This window comes from Haemaphysalis longicornis, unplaced genomic scaffold, assembly GCF_048455015.1.
Source record: "Haemaphysalis longicornis isolate Haplotype H1 unplaced genomic scaffold, Haemaphysalis longicornis Haplotype H1 scaffold_4, whole genome shotgun sequence".
In the NCBI taxonomy this organism is placed as follows: domain Eukaryota; kingdom Metazoa; phylum Arthropoda; class Arachnida; order Ixodida; family Ixodidae; genus Haemaphysalis; species Haemaphysalis longicornis.
Window position 1 is genome coordinate 762337 of NW_027526361.1, and position 19384 is coordinate 781720.

Consider the following 19384-nt stretch of genomic DNA (forward strand, 5'->3'; position numbering starts at 1 on the left):
TCCATGTTCCTCCATGTTCGCGCCACTCACTGGCTTACTCCACTTGGCTCGCAGTGGATTCTATTGATTCGCGTTGTCTAAAATATTTGCATTTGTATTCTTGTTATTGAGTTTTAAAGCAAACGCTAGACAAAAGAAATCTGGTTCTGGCAGCAACTTTTTATACATGTACGTTTTACGTAATGTACAGAAGTTCTTATAAAACGAACGCAAATCAGTCACGTGACTACTTGGCGGCTTTTTTAAACGCACTAAAAGAGGCGACGCTCGCACACAGGTTCAAATATATAATAATTGTGAGCAACATGCATCAATCATTTAAATAAAAAGATTGTCGCAATATGAAGTAGTTTTTATTGAATAAAAGCAACTACAAGTAAGGATTTGAATGACTAACACTTGAATTCTGCTTTTTGGTCTGGCAGCTTGGTGTAAGTTTACACGACATCTGAACCCAGAGCTCTGTACGCGCGCAAGTGCGATGCCTTACATCGATATGTACTTAATGAACAAAATTACTAGTGGAACATGAAGCAGTGAACATACTGCTTAATGGGTAAAACGCGAATGAGAATAACATCTGCAGTAAAGTAGGCTTTGTTGCACGACAACGAAGCTTTGCAAGAAAGCAGGCACGCAACATCGTGCATAGAGAGGCTGAATTGTAGAGCTGCAGAATTGTGGCGCAAAAGCTAGTTACGTACACGCCACACGTCCTGATATTCTCCCGCCTATTTTGTAGGGTCCCTGAGAAGGCCATTTAGTTGCGTAGCAATATATATTACGAAGCATAGTTTTATTCGTGTTCTTATTCGCAGAGCGTTATCCGGTGCACAGTTGGCAATGTTTTTAACGTAAAAAATAGACAACCCATTTAAATCATATACAGAAGCAATGTCAATCATACTTTCTGCTTATTTCATCAACATTGAACAGCATTGCAGTAAAGACTTTAATTCGTATATATTAAGTATATTGTGTTATTGTTACATGTGGCTTCTATGCAATGTTAAATTATTTGCTTGTCTTTGCGCACTTTAGCATTTCCATTCGCCCAGAGTTACCGACAATTGTAAGAACAAAATAATTTGGCTACCACAGGTATGGTATGTATTGTAGATGATTGCTTTCTGATACGACATATTCAAAAATATTGTTAAAGTGAACCTCTCTATGCCCACTCATGGCGCTTTTACGGCTGTACGCACTGCAGGAAAGCCAGCTTTATCAAATGGGAGGGCTTACGGTGGTGATGATGATGATAAACTCAGCGCAGGAAAGCCAACTTTAAACAATGGGAGGGCAAATTGTGGTGTCGTTGATAAAACGCGAAGTAGGAAAGCCAACTTTACAAATTTGGAGGGCACATATTGAAAAAGAATAATAAGAAGACGAAGAGGAGCAGGATGAAAAAGGCGAAGCTTTCTCCGATACAAATGAAAAGTCCACACTCCTATCCGCCAAAGTCCAAATCAATGACAACACTGAGCTAACCGAAGCAGCATATTCAGATGACCCAATTACACTCTAAAAATCATATTCACCCCATTAGCTTAGCTCAGCACTTTGCATTGTGGACTTTGCGTTTGTATCGTAGAAAGCTTGGCGTTTCAACCTTGTGTGTTCCATAAACAGCGTTAGATTTTTTATGCTTTACAGTCCTAGAAAATCAAATTTTGTACCGTTTGCGCAGAAGCGGACAAAGTCACGGGACACACACCTGTGTGCCCTTACTTTTCATGTTTTTGTATCTGCGCCACTAAATCTTGCAATACGGTAGCAACAAACCTAAGTATCACTGTGGAAATTCAATCAGTCAATAAATATATGCTAAAAATGCTGTTGACCCGTGACTCCCATTGCAAAGTGCAAGAGTCCCGTGACCCCTCCCTGTTTTAAAGAGGGTCGTGGAGCGTAAAAGAGGGTCTTAGTAGAGTCTAAGGGAGTCATTGCAGCGACGACTCCCTTTGGACTCTCTTTTTTTTTAGAGTGTATGAAATAGCCCTTAAAGTAGTTGCAGAAGCTAAACAAAATAATATCCGCTATAAAGAAGCCGATTTGTCGGCTTTCTTTTGAGCGAGCTGTCGCGGTGGTCGCGGCGTGGGACAGTACCACCAGGTGGGGTGGTTTAACTGTTTGACGACAGTTACAGTTTTTTCTTCTTGCGTGCGGTCGACAAAGGAAAGTTCGCGAGTAGCATAAACACGGAACGCTGCTCATCCTATGACTTGAGGTAACTGCAAAAGGTTACTTCAGCGGGAGCCAGTTGACACTGCTGGCCTGGCACCGCCTTTGAAACGAGTGGAAATTTTGTTTCGTATTTTCGCAAACTAAATGATTCTTGCGTAACGTTTTACGCCGCACGATTTACAAACGGCAGGGTACATGTATACTAGCGAGTAGGTGGAGCAATAGCGCCAAATAAACAAATTAAGCGCTATTAAAGGACGCAAAACATGCACCAAATCACACGCCCGCTGCCTGCAGAGATGTGTACTTCTATAACATCACATAACACAGCCGCATGCACGGCGCGGGGCCCCGAATATTTACATACGATCATCACTCACTCTGTTGGCTATCTTCGTCGCTAACAATCTGAACGGGAGGTTCCCGTTTGAACCCATTCCCATTTCATCATTCATCCTTCCAGCTTGTTCCCTCCCGTTTCAACCCGGCGCAAAACGACCTTTCCCTTTCGCCCTTTCCCATTTCGCCTGTTCCCACTTGAACCCGTTCCCATTTGAACCTTCTCGTTTGTTCCCGGCCGCTTCAACCCGGTACAAAACGCCCTTCCCGTTTCGTATTTTAGCCCCTTCCCGGAATAACGAACCCTGTTTCGACTCGGGTGACTCGGACCGAGGCGTGCGATTTTTGAAATTAAAGTTGCGTCGGACTGTATTTTAACCCCATGTTTTGAGTTACGTCCGACGCAACCGAAAGTCAAAAATTACTTGCGTCCGCCGTAACCTGAAAATTAAATTGAAGTTACGTCAAACGTATTTCACCGTAAAAAAACGTTACGGCTGGTGGAGCCAAAGTATGCAGGCGCCCTATTAATCTGCAACCTTCTTGCAATGGTCCGTTTTACGACACGCAGAGCCAATTTAAAAAACAACGTTGGTTGATGCGCTGCGTCCGACCCGGTACAGCGCTGGTGAATTACAGCTGAAACCCCACGCTTCCGTCTGCTTCTGCGTTGGTCGAGCGGTTTGGAGCGTGCTGCTCGCATGCGTACTCCGCGGTATCGGTGATGGTTCGTCCCTACGGTTGCATATACGAATGCACATGCACTTATATGCAACACACACAAAAAAGAATGGACGAGAACTAACAAAATAGACCCTTTCCGCGGTCGCAATGCCAGTTTGTAGCGTCCGTAGCTCTTGCCGAGAATGAAGTTGGGTGTTTTAACAACTGCAACTATTAATTTATTAGGGGTAGTACAGGCCTGTTTTATTTCTAAGCAGGAAAAATATCTCGCCAAATATAATTACCGGATCTAGCTAACTATGGAAAAAACGTATTTTATGAAAGCGATAACTATTATGGGCTAAGCTTGTGGCACGACCCATTTTAATCTGTGGCTAACGGTCACTTTATATGCAAATGTCTGTAAAACAATGGCCATTGAAGCCTAAAGCTGACATTTTTGCTTGGAGAAAATAGTTCGCACACATTTTTCATCCAGGCGCTAATTACGCCTGGATTCCTTAAGAACACCCCAAGCTGTACTCTCTTGCGTGTACTTTTTACGGATAATACATAGGCGGCCATGCAGTACGCGGAAAAGCAAAAGCAAACATTTAGGTCTATATACGTCTATAAAAGAGAGTTTTAGCATATCGTTACCGTGTTTGCGTCACCGTTTACCGTGTTACCGGGAGCCGGAGTTTCCGTTTGCCGCTGATTAATTAGTCTCAAAGCAAATCACGCTTAATTTTGTTGCTAATATGTATTTGCTTTCGTTTAAAGTAGCTTGAATATTTCACTTTTCGGGTGAAGCGTTCACAATAATTGTAGTTGTTTTGAGAATACTGCAGCCATCACCTGTAGCGCTTTAAAAAGAAAACGTGTCGGTGGCGCCATCTACCGAGTAGAGTTAGAGTCAAGGTAAAATAGAATTTGCCCCCGCGCTAAGTATTTAGGCAATAAATGAGTAAAATATGTTGTAGTCATTGCTCAGTAACCTACACTATCTTGCCCAGAACAATTTTGGGAGCCTAAAAGCGCACTGCGAGCTCAGAAACTTATCTCAACTATTTGAGGCGGGCGTTTTCGGTGCGGGTTGAAACGGGAAGGGTGTTTTGGGAACGGGTTGTAACAGAAAGCGGTCAAATGGGAAGGGTGTTTTGGGAACGGGCGCACACGGGACGGGCCAAGCGGGAAGGGCGTTTCGGGAATGGGTTTAAGCGGGACGGGTTCAAACGGGAATGGGTTGTTTCGGGCTACACCCACCTGAATGCCGACACGCCAGTTTTGTCTTTAAATGGAGTTAGACAGCGAGACAAGAACAGAAAATTGGTCGCTTCCAGTTGAATTGTCCCTATCTTCACACTTCGCCAGATTATTGGCAAATATTTTTGGCGATTCGCTGAATTTTTTCGCTTTGCACTCAAAGTCCCCCTCCCCCACCCACCCGATTTGCCGTCCAGTCCTCCATCGTGTCGGCTGCATGCAACTCGGCCCTACACTTCAAAACGTTGCCGACCCTCATTCTAGCCTGTTAAGTGCGAACTGGCAATATATGATGCAAGAGCGTAATTAAGTAGAGTTAGCGCAAACAAGAAAAGCGAGCGGCCTCTCGGTTCGCCCGACCACTTTGTTTTACGGCCACTAATTTCGGAATCGCAATACAGATTTCACGCTTCTTGCGCATGCCGAATTTTGTCACTGAGACACGCAACAAAACGGCAAGCTAACACTGCACCGTGTATTCGTAACGGCGACGCAAACCAGTACTATTTAATGAAAGCGAGTAAATCTCAGTCGTGAACGTGCCGCAAAAGCAGCGGTGACTGTGGGGAGTGGCACCGAGACTCCCGCGGCTGCTTTCGAAACGGGCCGTAGGATGATTTCAGGGGGACGAGGGTCTTAAAACTAACTTTTCTATTTATGGGTAGAAACTCATGAAAATTTGCACACAAATGTATTTTTCTCTGTATATTTCAAATATGCAATTATATTTGAGCTGCTGCTGTTAGTTTGAAAGTTATCATGCAAAGTCTAAACCATAATTAGGTAATTTCTTACACAGCTTTATTCAACTTTCGCATTGCATTTTGTAGCTTTTTATCAGATGAATTGATAGCCAGAGAGTTCACAGCGAGTGAGAAGACGACCGCGAAGCTTTACGTGCTCCAGAAAGGACTGCTTTGCGACACGGGGGTTAAAAAAAGCAGAAAAAATCAGGAATTTCTTCACGCGAAAGTAGGAAAAGAAATAAACGAAAACTTTTTTCAGCGCTCAATTTTTTTGTCTGTGTTGGTTCATACGAATTTCGGATGATACGAATATTTTTCGCGGTCCCGCAAGATTAGTATCATCGAGATTTTACTGTATCAGCGCGCGGCAATGTGCACGGGCTCGGGCATGCCAGCCACTAGGGTCTCAAGTGAGCGGCTACTTTCGGTATCTGGCGGAGTCGTGACGTGCAGGAGGTTGTCACTGCTCCCCGAACATGTCGAGCAGTTAACCTTTCTCCATGTTAACATTTAAGTGAGTGCAAACCTTAACCTGTTGAGTGCAATGGTATTGTGTAATTTTTAATTTTACTTTGTATGATTTGTTGTGCAATAAAATTGCAGTTTTTGTCTCTAGATGGTGAAAATTTTAATTTTACAAAAAAAACAATAAGTATTCGTATTCGAAAAATATTCGAAATATATTCGATTCGATTCAAACTTTGTTTTTATTATTCGAATTCGCTTCGAAATTAAAAAAAAATTGATATTCGCACACCCCTAGTATTTAGCGCTGCAAAGCTTTTTCCCCTAATGCCAAGTTGATCGCCTGAAGAAATCGGACTCGTCGGGGATGGGCTGGTGACCATGTCGCAAAACAATCCGGAGCATAGAGCTCATTTTGCTTCTGTCAACACGGGATCCTATGGCACCCGCGCAGCCACCAGCTGGTCTTTTTACTTTAGTTTTTACGGCGCATGCCCTGACCCTGTTTTTCCTTGAAATTTTATTCTTTAAACTGTTGCTAGTCCCAGCGTGTGTGTTCTCCCACTCTCTCCTTGTGTACGCGTCTTCAAGGCTGGGTTCCACCGTTCTTTAAAGTAATAGTACACCAACAGGGCCAACATCAAACCCTCTACGATATGTCTGCAGCTCTGACGAACCCGGGAAAGAGTGTTCGTGTAAGCCGAACGGTGTTCAAAGCTGTTTGACCCTTGGATAGCCTCCCGCTGTCGTTCCGTTCGAGAGAGAGAATAAACTTCTTTACTGAGAAAAAATAAATAAAATGGAGTCTTCGGAGTGGCTTCCCTAGCCCAGGACGCCTTGAGCTCGAGCGAGTCGTGCTGTAAGCTCGCCCGGCGGAAGGGCGCTGTTTCTGCATCTTGCCATGCAGTAAACCAGCTAGGTTTTGCCTTCGGCTTTTTTGCAGGCAATAACACGGCAGCTGCTTGTGCTTGCTGCTCGACCGCCATGCTGATGGAGGTGACGGAGCCCAGTCTGGGGACGCCTCCGTCAATGTCGCAGGACACTATTGGCCCCGAGGACATACCGTGGCGCCACCTACGAGTGACGTCACTTGTAGGACGCCGGGTTATGCTGCCGTCTGCTAGAACACATTTCCTGTGCTTATGCGGCCGCACGTTTTTTTTAAATGCAGAGCATTTCAGTAACTCACGATGTCACCCGCGTTGACGTCCGTCGTAGTCCGCACCGTCGTTTTCCGCACCCCTCCCCCTACACTATATAAAAAAAATACTATTCGGCGACTGGTTTCGATCCCTCGACCCTGCGGGCGGAACGCAATGTACATGGTGCTCTACCCACTGCGCCACAAAGCCGACACAGAATGGGAGGCTACGAACGCGCCTTATATCCTTGACTCATTCAAACTACGTCAAGAAGCTGCTGATACAACGCATTCACTACCACCAACTCCCCAAACACTAAACATTAACGCAATACACCCAGCCCCTATGCGACGCATTTACTCGAGTCCCCCTCGCGGGGAGATGGGACCGCCAAAAACAACGCGTTGTGGACTGCGCAGTAAGGTGCCGGCACGTGCGAGAACCGCTCGCGCTGTTCGTTCCAGGCAGGGGGCGCGCGAGCACTGTGAAGGCGGGAAATTTGAACTGCTTTGGTCAAACCTCCGTTCAATTCATCAAGAGAGAAGTGAGACAGGGAGGCGAAGAGCGTGATGGGTAGTAGCAGTAAGCGGATAACGGTGCCACAGGCCGTTATGGCGAATCACTGCTCTGCATTTACGACAGCTTTCACGTTGAGTGGAACGGCTTTAATTTTTGTTGTGGCCACCGTGTGCCCCTCCTCGCGTTTTTGTAGCAAATTACATAAGAAAGTTGTCTACGGACCAAATAATGCGGGCAAGCAATCAACGGCTCGCTTGTTCCCGACGACACCGCCGCGGCTGGGTAGTTGCTACCATCTCCACCGACAGCTCGTTCGCAGCCAGCTAACGCCAAGGACGATACAATTGGTGCCAAGAAAAGTACACTGTTAATTCATTATGAAATACTTGCGACGTGACATGTACACGACTGTGTATGCAAGAAAATAGACCTTGCAACAGCGACAGAAACGTGCCGCTCAGTTGCGATCTCACCACGCGTACCGCGCGCATCTCGTGGTAAATGAAAGACTACGTGAGACCGGTGAGCGGATTGCTTCGCCGCACAGGCTTAAAAGTGCTGGTACGATCTGCACTTTGATTTAAGCAGTGCCTATTTCCCCTCCAATGTGTTTTTTTTTATATTCATGCCCTGATTTGATTAACGATCACTAGTACTCTGTACTGCTGATATGTTTACTTTTCGCGACAACTTGTCCGCAATGTACGAATGGTATTAGCGCGAATTTTTAACGCCTTCGAGCGGGTTTAGACTTGGCTATGTTTATTTTTAATTAAGACCTCTGCAACACGGGATTTTGTATGTTTACGATGAGCCTGCACCTTTCTCTAGTATCAAGTACGAGAACTCACGATTGCTCACAGAAGGCGTAGTTGCGTACGAGGCGAAACACGTCGTGGGGTAATGGGGAGTTTAAGAATAGGGGAACCAAGCGTTGGAGGCCCCCAAGAAGTTCGTGGAGCCCAAAGCAACACGCTTGCGCGCGGCGAGTTTTAGGAGAGGGTGCTCTCCACCGCCGGTTTCGGATGCGCGGAGTCCGATGTTGGGAACTTTAGGCTTAGCGTTGCGGCAGATATTTCATCGCCGCTATCGTTAGAGTCGCGAATGGCAGTCCCTAACACAACTTTTCACCACACTGTCACCCCTTTTCTCGTATGTGGAAGTTTGTATCCGTGGTGACCGCCATTTAAGCCATCAATGATCAAGATACCTGCCATTGCCTGATTCTTGCGCTCGCCGCACCGTGCGCGAACGGGCCGGCGACGTGGGGCCCGACATCTGCGGCCGGTCGCAGTAGCCACCCTTCGGCCGCTCGCCGCACCGGGCGCGAACGGGTCGGCGGCGCGGGGCCCGACATCCGCGGCCGGTCGCCGTAGATCGCGGTAGATATTTGAGCATAGCCTTGAAAATCGCAGCTGATGACACTACGCAGAACAATTTTTCATTACACTAACATCCCCTTTCGTGAATGTGGACCTCCTTTTCCGCCATCAGTGTGATTCTAAAAAGCGGCAACAAGGTGTTGCTGTCGCGTCCTACGTCGGTTCGAGCCGCCGGCGGCCTGCAGGCACGGCGGACGTGTGTGCGGAGCGTTTCTGCGAGCAGTAAACGCTTCATGATTTCATCCTTCACCTATTTCTTGAGAACGACAACCGAAATCTACAAATTTAGCTCGGTGATCGTCGTACGAGCTAAATGTTGATCGGGGAAACGAGCCGCAGCTCACGCTTACACCGGGTTCGGTCGCATAGTCCGCATGCACCACAACGCTCAAGTTGTTTGCGGGCAGCCTGCCAAGGTTATAAAGTCTCCATGAGGTCAAACTACGCTTCACGCACTGATAATCAACTTCAAACGCCGAAAATTAGCACGGAAATGCCCTTAGAAAGCGCGTCCTAAACGAAATGTTACGCGCGGCAAGCCAACAACGCAGCAAGCTAGGAACGGGGATCCTATAGAAGTGACGTCAAAACGATCGCAGCGCCGGCTTCTCCAGTGGTAGCCCTCGCGGCCAATAGGGAGGCGAAGCTAAAGTTTGCCGGGCGAGGGCAGCGCTGCACTCTCCCCTCCGCGGGAGCACGCGGGGGCTGCCGCCGCTTTGGCACGTGCTTTATTCGCAGCGCGCATGCTGCATTTTTCGCGCTAGGAAGAGGGCTGGGTAAAATTTTCTTTTGACTTATGAAACCATACGCGTCAGCACGTGTCCAGCAAGTTCAGTTTGAACGTAGAGTAGTTACTGAGTTCATTTTTGTCGACGTTTGTCTTGTCTGCTACAGACCCGCCGCTCGACGGGGTATACGATTGTAAACTGGGAAACGCGTTGTCCGGCGGTCTCCGGCTGCTGTCTTTTCCTCTGCAAGGCGACAGCTGTTCAGCTTGTCACAGAGTACTTTTCTCTTGTTTCTTACTCCCTTCGCGTGCTCGCGCCTTGGACATCCGGATTTTCGGGACTGCAGCAACACTGAGGCTTGCAAGAAATGTAAGATAAACGTGATTGATTATGGTAATAGGTTATTGCTTACTCTTGAAACAATCAGCTGCATCTTACAAAAAAACGCATTAGAAAGGCACACGCTAATTAAGGGGTGCGCTGACAGCGCCGCATTTCCATTTTACTTGTCCTTGAAGGAATTTTTGTTCGCAATGTTTGCCACTCGCTTGGAGTTAGGGTTAGAGTGACAGTTCGCGGAAACAACAGAACAGCTTGTGGCGTATAACTTTTAATTACTATTAATATACAGAATTTGGTGCATACCTCTTTTAATTACCAGTATTTGTAAATGTGAAAAAAAGAACAACGCAGCAATCCCGCCCAGAACACAAGTCACAATGACAAGACGGACCAGAGCTACTACAGCCAGCTAAATCGCTAGAAACTATTTCTTTTTTCACCCATGCAATATGTCAACCAATTGTGTTATATATGGACGATATCGAACGGCACCAGCTAAACAACTCCGAATTTCATTTATTATAGCGGAAAACAATCATTGGCAGCATGCATTAAAAAAAGTGTGGAGGGGAGGACCCCCCCCCCCATTTATTTCCAGGCAGCCCGAGCAACAGAGAACTAGTGTTCTCTTCTGCAAAATCCCTTTTTTTCCATTTAGCTTTCCCCGTCTGATTAGCACCAAAAGCAGCGGAGGCAGCCTTGGGAGCCAAGCTGTTCTGAACGCGCCACAGCTGTTCTCCACTCTTTGGTCGATGCCGTGCACGACTGAAGGGCCACATGTTTTCGTTTATGCACGCGGCAACACCGCACAGGCGCAAACGCATCGCCCTCGTACCAGCTGCACCTCTGCCTTTCTTTTTTGTGCAGACGGCGAGAACAACAACAAAAGGGCAAAAATCTGTCTGAATCCGTCCAAGCTTATAGCAGTTTTGCTTACTGCACACAAGGCAACCATGTTTTGCCGCAGCAGTGTCTACATGGTCATAAAACACGGGAACATAACAGAAAACAGGCGTGGAACGTTGGCGGAGTCCCGAGTCCTGACAAGATGTTCTGTTGTTCCCTACTGCAGTATCACCCTCACTCCCAGCGGGTCAATCTGTGGGACGAACGTTGAGAACAAATTTCCTTCAAAGATAAGCAAAATAGAAATGCTGTGTTGTCAGCGACCCCTTCAACAGCGACCCTTTCATAGGAGGCAGCTGATCATTTCAAGGATTAGAAACAATGAATTAACGGGAATTCTTGTAAGCCTCAATTTTCTGTCGTCCATAAAATCCGGATGTTCAAAGTGGGAGCACGTGAATAAAGTAGCAAACAAGAGAAAAATGTGCTCTGACAAGTTGCACAGCTGTCGCCTGGACGACAAAAAGACGGCAGCTGACGACCACCCAAGAGCACGCTTTATCCCGTGAAACCGCCGGGGTGCTCGGCCGTTCGAGCGGCGCGTAGCAGACGACGCGTCTCTAGCAAACGACGAGACAAGCACCGGCAAAAAACTCCCCCCACCTCCCCGAAGGGGATCGTGCGGAAATGCGAATGCATTGGGTGCACCGATGAGTGCGCTGCGGCAAGCAGTAACGGAGAGAGCCGTGCGCTCCACTGCATTTATATACATTTTCCGAGCGCAGCGAGCGGAGAGAGGGTACGCGGAGAGGAGAGAGAGACCCGCGCAACACGCCCGCCCCGCGCGCGAGCTCTCTCTCCCGCCGAGCTCCGCGATGCGAGCGCCCTCACACGCCCGAGCGCGCTCCTCCTCTCCACTCACTCTCCGCTACTCCGCCCGAGCTCCGCGATGCGAGCGCCCTCACACGCCCGAGCGCGCTCCTCCTCTCCTCTTGCCCTCCGCTACTCCCGCCCGAGCTACCACCTGCTCCGGTTGCTAGGAGCGCCACAGCTGTTGCTAGGGGCGAGGAGGAGCGCCGAGAGATAACACCTGCGGGCGCACGCCGACGGAGCACGACAACCCCCGACTAAGAAATGCATTCGCATTTACGACGACGACGACGACGAAGGCAGAACTACGAGGCGCGCGCTCACGTGCGCTCGCGCTGGAGGTTTACGACGACGACGACGACGACGACGAAGGCAGAACTACGAGGCGCGCGCTCACGTGCGCTCGCGCTGGAGGAATGCAGGCGCACGCCGGCCAACGGAGCAAGACAACCCCCGGCTAATAAATGCATTCGCATTTAAAATGGACCCAGTAGCTACTCTACGTGTAAACCGAACTTGCTGGACACGTGCTAACGTGTATGTTTTCATAAGTCGAAAGAAAATTTCACCCGGACCTCACCGTAGCGCGATAAATGCAGCACGCGCGCAGCGGAAAAAAGCACGTGCCGGCGGCGGCACCCACCGCGTACTCCCGCATGATGATGATGATGATGATGCTTAGTGGCTTCCCCTTTGTAACGGGGTGGCGTTGCACAGCGGCCTTAGTCGCAACGCCGCTGTACAATCACCTCGCCAAAAGTTACAAACAAAATAACTAAAAAAATAATAATATCAAAATAAAAAGAAAATTCTTTTACGAAATTTTTGTGCTAGTCTGACTTCTTTGTTCATATGTCTTCCCAGATTGTTCTCTGCTCTTTTCCCACCAACATTCTAACCTTCTTTTACTAACCTCTACTGCATCCCAGTTCACTTTTCCGCTAACCTTAAAGCCAAGGGCTACCGGAAGCTGGATGGCTCCATCACTGAGGACTGGACGGATACTTTTGCACTCCGTTACAATATGTCGAATGGTTTCTGGCTCATTTCCGCAGCCTGCGCATAGTTCTTCCTGTACCGGCTCGCGGATAAGCGTTTTTGTCCGCAAGCAACCCGCCTGGGCTTCAAAAAGCAATGCACTCCCTTTCGTATTATCGAACAATTTTTCCCTTGTGATCTCCTGCTTCCCGATCCTGTAGATATCTAAGGACTTCTTCGCATCCATCCTCTTTTTCCAGGTCGTTGTCTCTGTTCCTTTCACTTCATTTTTTATTGCCTTGGTCGTTTCCCCTGCACTTCCAGGTTTCATATACTTTGTCCTGAGCCTTCTGGTTCTTTTCCTCCACTGTGTGTCCACGCTTTTCATGTAAAGATACCGTAACACTTTGGCCGCCCATCTCTGATCATCCATATTTCTAAGTCGTTCTTCAAAACATATTTTGCTCTGTGCTTCTTTCACTTCGAAGGATGCCCATCCCATGTCTCCCTGCACTGCCTCATTTGTTGTTTTACTGTGTGCTCCTAATGCCAATCGACCTACGGCCCTCTGATTTACTTCTAGCCCTGATTGAATCTCTGATTTGACACCCACGACTGCGTTGAGTGCTGGTACCATTACTCCCTTCCAGATTCCTCTCACTACTTCATGTCTGTTATATCCCCACAGTGCTCTGTGCTTCATGATAGAGGCGTTTCTTCTGCCTTTCATTCTTAAATGCTCCTCATGAGTTTTTAGATACGCCTGACCTTCGTTTAACCATATGCCCAGATATTTGTATTCCGTTACCCACGGTATTGCTGCTTTTTGAATGAATACCGATTCGTTACGGGCGTTATCATTAAAAACTAGAACTCCCGACTTTGCTGTGCTAAACTCTAACCCCAGTTGAGTGGTTTCTTCCCCGCAGATATCTGTGAGCTGTTGCAGACACTGCTTGCTATCTGCTAGTAGTACTATGTCATCTGCATATATCAGTCCCGGGATATGTTGTTTCACTTCCTGTCCTTTGCGGCTATAACATAGACTGAAACCTATTTTACTGCCTTCAAGCTTTCTTTCTAGTCTAGCCATGTACAGCATGAACAGCAATGGCGACAGAGGACAACCCTGCTTTAAACCTCTGTTTGTGACTACCGGTTCCGTGCACTTTTGGTCCTCCCAGGTAATTTGCACCTCACTCTCATTGTAAATTCCCTGTAACAGCTGTATAAAGTCCTGGCCTAATCCCTCCCGCTCAAGTATGCTCCATAGATGTTCTCTATCTACGTTGTCGTAGGCTCCCTTCATATCGAGAAATGCTATCCATAGTGGTCGCTCCTGAGACATTGACACCTCTATGCATTGGGTTAGGACAAATAAATTGTCCATGCGTCTGTCTCGTCTGAAACCATTTTGTAGTTCTCCCAGTATGCTGTTCCCCTCTATCCACGCCTGTAGTTCTGCTTTTATGGCTTGCATTGCCAGCCTGTATGCCACTGAGGTAACTGTAATAGGCCTGTACGAATTGGCATCAGCCCTGTCTCCTTTACCTTTATATATCATCTTCATCCTGCTCTTACGCCAATCGTATGGTACTTGCTTAGTTTTTATCACTTTTTCGATTGCTCGAATCAGTTGTGCCTTGCTTTTTGGACCCAGTAGGTTGACCAGCCGTATAGGAATTTCATCCGTTCCTCTGTTCCCGTATTAGCTGGAACGTTTTCTTCGGCTTTTTTCCAGTTTAGATTCTCAAACTTTAGCTCTCTATCTGTACGCACCTCAGTTGCCCCACTCTCCACATGTTGTAGTCCTCTCTCCGTTCTTCTGAACTTCTCTTGTATCATTGAGCGTATGTGAAACTTTCCCTTTTAGTACCTGGTCTTCAGCGTTTATGACATGACGTTGTACTTCTTCGGTCTTTTTGCTTAGCTCCTTTACATGATTACAGAGGGGAGAGTGCAGCGCCACCCGGCGATCGTTCCGGAGCCTATTTACGTGGAAGTATAATACACACCGCGCGTTCTACCGACGCGGGGTGGCATGGGACGAAGCTGAGAGGCCGCCCGCGGCGCGACCCACTTTCGAGCGGAGGGTCTCACCGAGCAGGGAGGGCCAATGCCAAGGGCACCGACCCGGTCACGGCCGGCATGAGCTCCCCTCGAACAAAGGACTGCGCCTTCCCCTCTGGCGCCTGGATTACCTCCTGCTTCGAGCAGCGGGCGACAGGGCGGCGAGGCCGGTGGGAAGGCTCTCCAGACCTTCGTAATGGAATACTCCTCTGCGGAGAGCCCTCAGGCCGCATGCCGCCAGCGAGAGTGACAGCAATGGGAGGAAAGAGAATACGCAGCCTGGCCATATACCCAGATGTTTAGTGGCTACGTTTCCGAAAAACGACCACGATAAATTGGCAATTCTTGGAATGAGTCTTCTTTGGTGGGGTTTGTCGCGCAGGGCACCTCAGGAGCGCCATCGCTATGGTGGTAAAGCGTTTCGATAAGAGGGCTGCAAAATAAGCGTAGAAGTGCTTAGCTGTGAAGGAGCCCCTTCAAAAAATGGATATGAATGAGGAGGGTTATGAGGCATGCAATGCGCTAATGGTGTATATGGTAGATAGATATAGGGTAGATAGAAATGGTAGATAGACTTAAAATAGGGTGAAACACTGATTCACATACTCGTTCAAACGAACTTGCTCCAGAAAATCGACGTCATGGAAATATTCTAAAACTTTTAAAATTTATGGGACTGCCGGATCCGACAGTCTCTTAATAAGACTGTGGGCCAAAAACATTGCAATGTGTATTGGGGTATGTTTACTATACACTTCCCGGAAATGTAGCATCCTTTCTGGTTCCGTATACACAGCTGAGCATTCGACCAAAACATGGTTGGCTGAGAGACGCTCTTCACAGTAGGTGCACTTCAGTGGCTGACCACCAGTGGGGATCAAGCGCGTGCCGTGTGTGGCTTTTCAGCCGACGCTGCAACACTTGGAGGCTTTTCTCCCTCGTATATGGTTGGTCGGCCGATTGCTGCTTGTACAGTCAGGCGACGCCCGCTACTCCACGGGCAGCACCGAGCACTTGGAATTAGCCGGACTTCAAATGAAAAAAAAAAGGGCGCAGGAAGAGAATCTTTATTACTGCACAACACGCGCTTCCCTCCTCGATTCCGTCGCCAAGTCGAGCGCACGGCGCGGGTTGCATGATCGTTGAGACTCGTACCTCAAATCAAAATCCACCACACGAGCGGCGCCGAGGGTAGCAAAGGATGTGGACGACCTCGCAGAGAGATCTCGGCGGAGTAACACTGCCGCTTCATCAACTGTGCTGGCGCGACCTCAGCTGCGATGGACGACAACGCGAAGAAGTGGTTTGATTGATTGTAGGGTTTAACGCGCCGACGCAACGCAGGCGATGAGGCGCGCCGTAGTGGAGGGCTCCGGATTAATTTTGACCACCTGGGGATCATTAACGTGCGCCGAAAGCTCGTACACACGGGCGTTTTTGCTTTTCGCCTCCATCAGAAAAGCGGCCGCCGCGGCCGGGAATCGAACCCGCGACCTCGTGCTCAGCAGCGGACAACGCGAAGAAGTGGTTTGAACAGAAAAACATCGCTGACATCGCGCGCTCAGTCACGCTTTTTAATTAAAAATAACTGCATTTAATTGATATAATTGGTCCCGTTATCGAGCAATTTCTTCCATTGGGTTTCACGAAAGATTCACGCGACCAGCACATCAGTGCTAATTAACCGAAAATTCCAATTAAGCGACTGTATTGAGAGTCGGGTGGACAATTGTTCGCTTCCCCGTGCCATTCCTTTTGCCAGGGCCCACGGAGAATGTGATTTACTGTCGGTTTCACATCGTGGTGGGGTTCTTGAGGAATGTCAATATTACCTCGGTCAGCTGCTCTGGCGGCCGCCCGGTCAGCTACGCAGCAATGGCCAGGAGCCAGTGGAGTATAATTTCTATAGTTCATTCCACAAGCTAGGTGCAGCCCCGAGGAGGCCACATTGTTGTCGCCCACTGAGGGCGCCTAACTCGCCGTGAAGGGGTCCTGAAAGGACATTTCCTTCTCCCCTTGTGTGGCAAGTGGAACCGCAAGGCCCCGGCTCCTTTTGCCGCTTCCTTCGCGGTGAGTTAGGCGCCCTCAGTGGGCGACAACAATGTAGCCTCCTCAGGGGCGGTATTCCCGAGTTTTGTCCCTTTTGCGCCCCCTTTCAAAAGTGTCCCTTTTGGCGAGCCCTAATTGGCTAAAAACAAACAACCGGAAGTGACGTAACGCAAGCGCAACAAACCTACTGCCAACGCCCACTGCTTAACCGGAAGTACGTCACGATGAAAGGGACTCAAAAGGGACAGTTACGAGAATACCGCCCCAGGGCTGCACCTAGCTTGTGGAATGAACTATAGATCTATCGATGCTGTGCTTTGTATGGAGCTTTAATAAAGACAGTAATTGTTGGGTTCCTGCTGACAGGGCCGTGAGGGCGTGTACAAAATATACTTTTGTGTTTTGCTTCCGATTATTTGGTCCACAGCCATATAACTTCGTGTGCTTCCGCTGTAAATATGTTAGTGTCTTTGTTCATCGCTTTTGTAACAGGAAAATTCTCTCCAAGTGCAGCGCAGGTCACAATCGATTTGGTCTTGGATGCATCCGTGAAAAACTGAGCGGCCTTGTACTTGGTTTAGTGTTGTTTGACTGCCAACTGCGCGGACCATTGCTACCTATGCGTATGAATGAGGTGTCACAGGATAGATGCTCATGTCCCACGGTGCCACACGTTTGTCCGGGGTCATCCTGTAAGCGCCCGTAAACTTTGAAGCAGTCGGGGAAAATGGCGGGGCTAAGCAAAGTCGACGTAAGAACAGCACGTGTTATCTGCAGGGTTGTTCAGGCCGCGATGCAGCCTTCGGGCCGGACAGTGCTGCTGGGCGGGGAAAGCCCCCGTGGCCTTGACTGCGAATAGTATTAAGTGGCTTCTGCGCTGTGTCGGAGGATGACCAGTGCACCACGCATGTGCAGTCCAGGCGAGATACTACGAGGGAAAAAATTACACCCATCTCCCCGAAGGAAACCATGAGTAGGATGCGGAGCGTCATGGGGCTTCCGTTCGCGTTTCCGTTATGTTTGTTAGCCAAATTTGGTGGAAATGTAGTGAACCCCGTAATGCTCATATATCCTACTCATGGTTCCCTTCGGGGAGATGGGTGCAATTTTCCTTATTGTATGCGTATATACGCGAGTGAGACGAGATTGAAGTGGTATCTAAAGGTCTTTATTTAGGTTTGCACGTCTTCTTTGAGTATGACGGCCTTATGGTCGCTGAAGTGCACAGTCAGTGGATCTCGTAGCAGCGGTTGTATGCAGTCGTCGCCGTTGTAGTTGGTAAAGACGAGATCAATACACGTTCCGTGGATTGTAGTTGGGTGTAATTGCTGTTAGTGTTTGCGCTGATACTCTCACTTAATTTCGTCAGCACACTCACTGACGGGGCTGTTGCTTCCATCCTACTTCATCTGAAGAATCACGGAGTCAAGCGCAAGCACAACCGGAGTTGTTGTTGTTCCTCTTCTATGGCACGTACCCACGTAGGGGATTGGCCAAGAAACGGTGGTTTGCGGACGCCGGACCACCGCCGACGCCACGGGACATACCCCCGAGTATAAGACGTGGGGGATTGGCCAAGAAACGGTGGTGTGCGGACGCCGGACCACCGCCGACGCCGCGGGACATACCCCCGAGCATTAGACGCTCCGCATCTAATAAGCACTTCTTGTCGGTGCCCCATTTTCTGTGTGCGAATACCTCAAGTACATGCATAGCCTTCAAGCACTTGTTCTACATATTGAGGTGCACATTTCGCCGGCCCTCTCCAGGAAGGCCGGCGAACTTCGGGGGATCGCGCTGGCTGGTCGTGACGATGCACTGTGCCGGTGCGCCTGCCGCAACGTTGCCCGGTTCCAGCGACATAGCCATGGTGCGCGGCGCTAGACGACGACCCGAACGAAGCTCCAGGGGTGGCACCGGAGAGGTACACCGCGGGATCAAGACGCACCCTCCACCACTTGAGAGACAGGGGTCCGATGCGACGTTTATTACAGAAGCTCAGACGCTAGAATGGCCCGCACACCATGATGATGATGATGATCATGTACAGGAGTGAAGGTGAGGAAGAGCAGGCGTAAGAGGTAGTGCTGATGATTATGTGCAGATGAAGACGAAGCGCTAGTAATCTGTCCATGGTCCACTCGCTGGTCACCACTCGCAAAAGGGTACACAATGCTCAAAATATATACATATATACGTTACTTTCACCATCGGTTTCACACGTGCCTCTCATTTATTTTTGAAACCAAATCGGAACATTGTGTATATATAATCGAAAAGCGTGGGTTCGGTCCCGACTCCGGGCGCGTGTTTTTCTTTCTTTCTTTCTTAGGTATATTTAAAAAATGTTAACTTCACTAACCGCAGTAAATAACACCCCTATGCCTCCTTTGGTGTTGTAGACCACCGACCTATCGTTCTTGTATATATATATTAGGGGTGTGCGAATATTCGAAACTTCGAATATTCGATTCGAATTTTTTGGTATTCGATTCGATTCGAACGACACTTTTATGGTTCGAAATATTCGAACCACCCAAAACTGAAAAAAAAAAAAAAAAAAAAAAAAAAGATTCAGAGCGTGTCACAGCAGCAAAGTCGCGAAGCATATACACGGCGAACGGTACGTGGTTTCGCAGACTGTATCGGTGTTATTGTTTTCTGCTCGCGAAAACGCTCTGCGCACGCCCAACGCGCGCTGATACCGCCAGGAAACCACCCCCGCGCTGCGCGCGGCGCAGCCGGCGGCGTGAACATGGCGTCGGCTCCAGCCGCGAAGTGGCGCGGGC

At 48.6% G+C, this 19384-nt stretch overlaps 1 protein-coding gene across 6 annotated transcripts in view; it reads right to left on the bottom strand.

Annotated features, from left to right (window-relative positions):
* The window catches only part of Rols (zinc-RING finger and ankyrin repeat domain-containing protein rolling pebbles), a 403382-nt gene that overhangs the window by 152879 nt on the left and 231119 nt on the right, over nt 1-19384 (bottom strand). The gene's annotated exons all lie outside the window — the stretch shown is intronic.